Genomic DNA, 6,091 nt, shown 5'->3' with positions numbered 1-6,091 from the left:
CTCACCACCTTAGGGCAGGCTCTGGGCAGGTAAGGACAGAGTAATTCCAGGGGAGTTGCACCAGATTTATGTGATTATAAAGAGAAAGGTTGCAGCCTTAATTAAACTTCTGAGTCCTAGGAGGGGCTGGAATAAAACTCTGAGATCTGCCACAGGCTGCCTGTATGTCAGTTGTATAATTCCTCTTGGTCCCAATTCTCCTATACATAAAAGCTGGAGCACCTCCTGCCTTGGTTATGAGGGATGCAAACCTTGCAGAGCTGGGACTGCTCCTGCCAACCACCACAGCAGCCAGGAGAGTTGTGGAGCTCCATGTGCTGCTGTGCTGACTGCTTCATCCCAGGTCCATGCAGAGCTGCCCATGGAGCTAAGCCCACACTTCCCTTCCAAGTCCCCAGCTATAAGACAACACCCAAGGTGGAGGTGGTGGGTCTAGGGGACATCCAGCTCTGTTTGGAATTTCAGGAGGCAGCCGCCCACTCAGAGCAAGAAGAATGTTGGCCCTTTTCCTGGTGGAACAAATCTCACCAGCCCAGGTTCCTGATGCCAGTTTGCAGGGTGCCCTTGGGACTGTCAGGGCAGCACAAGCTTGATGTGGTGGTAGGTTGGGTCTGGGACACATCCTGCGCTGACGGGAATTTCTGTAGGTGGCTGCCCAGCTCTCCCAGCCCGCAGTGTTTGCAATCCCGTCAGCCTCCGTGCTCTCTGGGCATCCCTTGGTGCTGTCTCTTCCAACAGCAGAATCCCGTGTGCTTGCTGTGTGCTGGATGAGAGCATCCCTCATGGTGCAATGGAAGGAGAGAGCCTGAGGCTCCTGCAGGCACGAGATGCGGCCATGAAGGACAGCAGAGGACATGGGGCTCCAGACAGGAGCTGTGCCCAGTTTTAATGTGCCTGGCCTTTTGTATTTGCCTCTATTCATGTCGGGAAGGAAACTTCTGGCTCTGTATGCATCTTCCTGTCAGAAAATCCTTAGGCTCGGAATAGATTTACTCTCCAATCTGTGGGCTGCTTAGCACCGGGCCTGTCTAGTGGGAGGAGGTGAATGACTCTGGAGGGTTTTATTGGCAGGACAGTGCTCTGGAGAGGAGGCTGGCTCCTTGTTATCGATGGGATCCTTCACTGGAGGAGACAGCCTCGGTGATAAGGAGTTGAACAGTGGTGGATAGCCCAAGATTCCAAAGTTGGCTGCAGGCTTGACCCTCCTTTCTGTACCCATGGGCAAATCCCTGGTACCCTCTTTATTTCTGTAAGAGTTGCCTGTCTGTAACACACAGTGAAGTGTCACTCTCTCCATGGATGCAGTCTCCTCTTCCCTTGTGTTTCAGGCTCAGAGCTATTTGGCTACCTCTAAATAAGCAGGCAGGTAGGTTGTGAAAAGGACACCACCACGGAGTGCTTGCTCAGCCTGTGCTTTCTGTCACTGCAATGATGGTGCAGACAATTCTTCAGCTCCTGTGGCTGGATTCCCCCGGGGCTGTTGGGCTGTTGTTAATGCTGCTTTCCCAGCTCTTCCACAGAGCTGTCTCTGCCTGCTGCACTCATATAATCAGGAGCTGTAAAACCACTGACAACTCCAGAGACCAGAATGGAGATTACATGCAACATTAAAATTAAAAATGGGCCAGAGTCACCAAGTTGTCTTCATTAGGCAGCTCTGTTTTATTTGTGGCTTTTACTGCCAAATAAATAACCTTTCAGGTGAGTTAGTTAAGCTACCCTCAGGAGCAAGACAAGATGGGTGAGGAGAGGCAGTTCAGCACATCCTCTGAGATTCCTGCCACAAATCAGCCAGTCTGGAAACGGCAGAACTGGTGTCAAACCAGGATGAAAACCTTAAAATCCCACCAACACTCAATGCAGAATGACACAGAACAGTCCCCTCCCCTGAGCCAATGCAGGGCTGGCTTCAGCGCCGACACTGAATTCAGCCACTCTTTGTCACCTGCTTTAATTTGGTTCCTCAGGATTTTTCCTCTCCCTTTGTGCCAGTCTTCTAGCAGAAGACTTTCCTTTCCTGAGGAAGGCATTAGGGGGAGGCAGCACTATGGATACTTAAGGGCAGTTTTAAAAGGCCGGACATGTTTGCCCCAGAATATTCCAGGATTTTCTATGGAGAAAGTACACTGGTCATACACTCACCAGATGTCAGTGCCTGTGGACTGTGCTCCCATGGATTGCTGATAGAAACTGCAATGCATGAATGGCTTGGTTTGACTCTGCATCAGAACCAGATGAAATCTTGTTTTGCTTTGTTTCCTCTTTGCACTTCTAGACTTTCAAACCACAGGCTTGAAGGGCATGGCAGTTGTTCCCCCGGGGATCAAAAAGTCTCTTGCAAAGCAGTGCAAAATCATAGCAGTGATGCTGCTGACACTGCAGACAGAGGAGAGGCAGGGGAAAGGTGCTAAAATTCTCTCTTGCTTCCTTCCTGGTCTGAGCTAGGGTCCTGTCTCTCTGATTGCTCCTTGAGTCCTGGCCAGAATCATGGCAAACAGGAATCCAGCCCTCCCACTCCTGCCACTGTGTCAGAAAAGCTCCTCAGTACTAACGAGGGGAGATGAGACACACTAGGCAAGGTCAGGTATTCTCTGATTATTTGCTTCCTCATCATAAAACTGCTTTAATGAAACTGAAATTCTTTGCAGGAAACGCTCCCATAAATAAGTCAACTTTTACAAGAAACATGATGGCAAACATTTCTGTAGGAAAGAATGAAAGATACTGGTGAATCATCCCATTTCAACACTTCTAAAATGGCAAAAAAAGGTGGCACTTTATATTTTGTTCAGAAAAGAAAGTTACCTGATACTGCAAAAAAAAAAAAAAATCACAAAGGCTGAACTTGTGTGGGTGCAGATAGTGAAGGAGCTCTTGTCCTCCTGCTCAAGGAGTCCAGACTAAGCTCAGCTGAATGAGCTTCATCCTTTTAATACAAAACACATCTTTTCCCAACCACCCTTTGACTTTTAAATACCCTTCGCTGCAAAGCCAGACTGTGAGCAGGCACCCGGCACAGCTTGAAATTACACCTGCTATAGGGTGAAAAACAGTGTGGGAAATTGTGAGATTCTTTGTCATCTGTCCCCAGCAGTTTGGGGACCTTTCCCTTGGTGTGGGACATGGTTCTGCTCACGTGGTTGCCTTTGGGTAAGGGAGACTGTCAGAGGCTGTCATGGACCATCAGGAAGAATTCAGGAAGCACTCAGGAAGAATTTCTTAATGGAAATGGTTGTCAGGCATTGCAAGGGTCTGACAGGAAGGTTTGGAGTCCCCATCCCTGGAGGAGTCCAAGGAACAACTGGATGTGGCACTCAGTGATCCATAACAGGTTGGATGATCTTGGAGGCCCTTTCCAACCTTCATGATTCTGTGATCACATCTGGATGCTGACTGGTGCAGATGTGCTTCCCGGCCCCAGCTTTGCCATTCAGATTTCTCTGTGCTTCTCATTTTGCTGTCTGGGGAAAAAAAAAACAATGGAAAAATGTGAGAAAAGAAAAGCAGCTCCCAACTGCATTCCCTAAGGATGTGTGACGCTGGCGAGGAGGAGATCCCGCACAATAGCAAGAGAGGTTGGTCAGGCCTTGGAGATGGGTATGGTTTCACTGGCACGGATATTAGACCACAATAAATCCTCCCTGCTGGGCTCCTGCACGTCACAAGTGGCAGAGGGCAGGACAGAGCCCACGGCCACGCTGGCACTGCCCGAGTGTCCCCTCCTGCTGCAAATGTGAGCACAAAGGGAACTCCCCATCCCTCAGCAGGAGTGATGGCTGAGAGCTCCTCTGCTCCCCGGGGAGGCAGCAGGAGAGCGTCCCTGCTGCGTGCCTCTGTGTGTCTGTGTGTGTGTTTTCCCTGGCAAAATCAAATTAAATCTTCCTTGCCTCATCTGCCAGGGTGTGAGGGAGCTCCCTCCCGCCTGTGCCATGAGGGACTTGTCACCCTGTGCCTCCAGAGGGGCACAGCACGAATGGCTGTGCTTGTCCCCAGCTGTGCTTTGAAGGAGGTGGCTCTCATTCGTGTAACGTCCTGTTGTGAGGGGATTTCATTAGCTGTGGTTTGCTCGCTCAGCAGACACAAATGAGGTTTTAATTTTTTGTCTACAGGCGCGAGGTGGTTTTTGTTCATTGCATCGGGAGCTCTCGCAGGCCTCCCATGTCAGAAGCTGCCTCCAAGAGGATGGAGAGGGCCAGACAAAACAGGGATGATATTCCAGAAGTGGCAGGATAGGCTGCAGCTTTAATATGAGATGGCTTTTTTTTTTGTCACAAATGCATGGCACTGCAGTGTTCCTGTCTCCAGCAGAAAGCCCCAGATCCCAGCAAAAGGAGAGTGTAGATGCTGAGAGGGCTAGGGAACAAATCTAATCCTCTCTAAATCTTTCCAGAGCCTCATTTCCTTCTGCTCTTCATCGTCTCTCTCCTCTCTTCCAGCACCCAGAAGCACAATGGCATTTGCTTTCTTACTTACTGTCAATATTTGCTTTGCTTTGGAACTGTCTGTTTAATAATAATAATAATTCCTGAGCACAGAGGAGAGGTGACGCCTCTGTAGCTTCAGACTGGGAAGAGTGGTCTCAACACTCTCATTTTCTCTACTTTCTCCTGGGGTTGGAGCAGCAAAGAGAACATTCCCAAACTTCAGGATCCTCACCCGCGGACAGCTGATTTTGGTGGAATGCCAGTGCATCAGGTTCTTACTCCTGTATGTTTTCCTTCCCTCCCTTCCTTCTGTGATGAATGCTGTCTCTGAGACAGGCAGCTGCAGAGGGAGATGCAATTTTTCTTAGCTTGCCAGCCATCAATCTCCTGAACAATACCCTGCTAATGAAATGGCAATGTTATCACACGCCTGTCACCAGCAGTGATGGGGCGGCCGTTCCAAACTCAGACCAGACAGAGGAAGAGCAAGGAGAGCACTGGAGTTTGTCTTCGGGGTGTGATTCCTCCTGAAGGCTTTTGACAAACTCTGGGCATCCTTCAGTGCAGAACTGAGAGCCCCCAGGTGAGGTTTGCTGGCCACCTCCTCCTGCTTTGCAAGGACACAAGTGTCCACGCGTGGTCAGCCACTGTCCTGTAGGACCATGCCGAGTTTTCCTCTGAATTCACCTGTGGTCCTCCAAGGAGCCACTTCCTCCTCTCTGCTTTGGGAACTGACATCACCAAGTGGGCAAGAAAGTCCTTGATGCTTCTTCCTTTGAAAAGCAAGTGGTTTTTAAGTGGATAGACTCTTCCTGCCCTGTTGCTATTCTACCTCCTGCTTTTCCCCTCTTGGATCCCTTCAGATGAGACAGCAAAGATCTTGTTGAGTGGCATTTTGTCCCCGAGGCCCTTCTGTCCATGATTTCAGTGAATCCCAAAGCACAAAGCATGATGACAAGGCTTTCTGATTTGCATGGCTTGTTTTTGTGCTGAGAGATTCACTGCAGCCTGCTGAGGTGATGGGAACACACCTGGAACATGCAGGAGGCATTGATCAAAGCAGAGGTGTTACCTGGGCAGCTTCTCCTTGAATGGTGAAGGACTTCCACTTAAAATAAAACCCCTGGATGTGTGAACAGATGGCAGCAGCAACTCGGAGGGAATGAGAGATGAGGGGAAGTTACCAGAGGGACAATCTTTCTAAAACTTCGGGCTGCCTCCAGACAGGAAAGGTGAGCTACCCTGTAGGTCTCACCCTGCTTTGGATTATGCTGAGAAAACCTGTGGTGTCTGTGCAGGATCAGCAGGAGGGACCCCAGCTCCTTCCCCAGGTTTCCCACAGCCAGATGAGACACTGAGAAGCTGAACAAAACCTGAGCCCTCCTTTTTCTGAGGCTGATCCCTGCTCAGCATCCTGCAGCAACGTCCTCCTGCTGCCTGGAGGAGCGCTGGGGAAGTGGGTGACGCCTCCGAAGTGTGAGAAGTGCCAGAAATGAGGTGTTTGGAGCACCTCCTTCTGTGGCTGGCAGGAACAAGTGAAGCTGAGGCTGCCAGGGGGTGCAGCAGTTAAAAAAAAAAAAAAAAAAATTGTGCAAATCTCCTCAGTGCATCCAAGGTCACTGAGGTTCCCTGGATTTCTCTAACAGGTGGATGCAGCCTGATCGCTT

This window comes from Lonchura striata, chromosome 23, assembly GCF_046129695.1.
Source record: "Lonchura striata isolate bLonStr1 chromosome 23, bLonStr1.mat, whole genome shotgun sequence".
In the NCBI taxonomy this organism is placed as follows: Eukaryota; Metazoa; Chordata; class Aves; order Passeriformes; family Estrildidae; genus Lonchura; species Lonchura striata.
The sequence above is the reverse complement of the archived record's forward strand: the minus strand, read 5'-3'. Positions refer to the sequence as shown.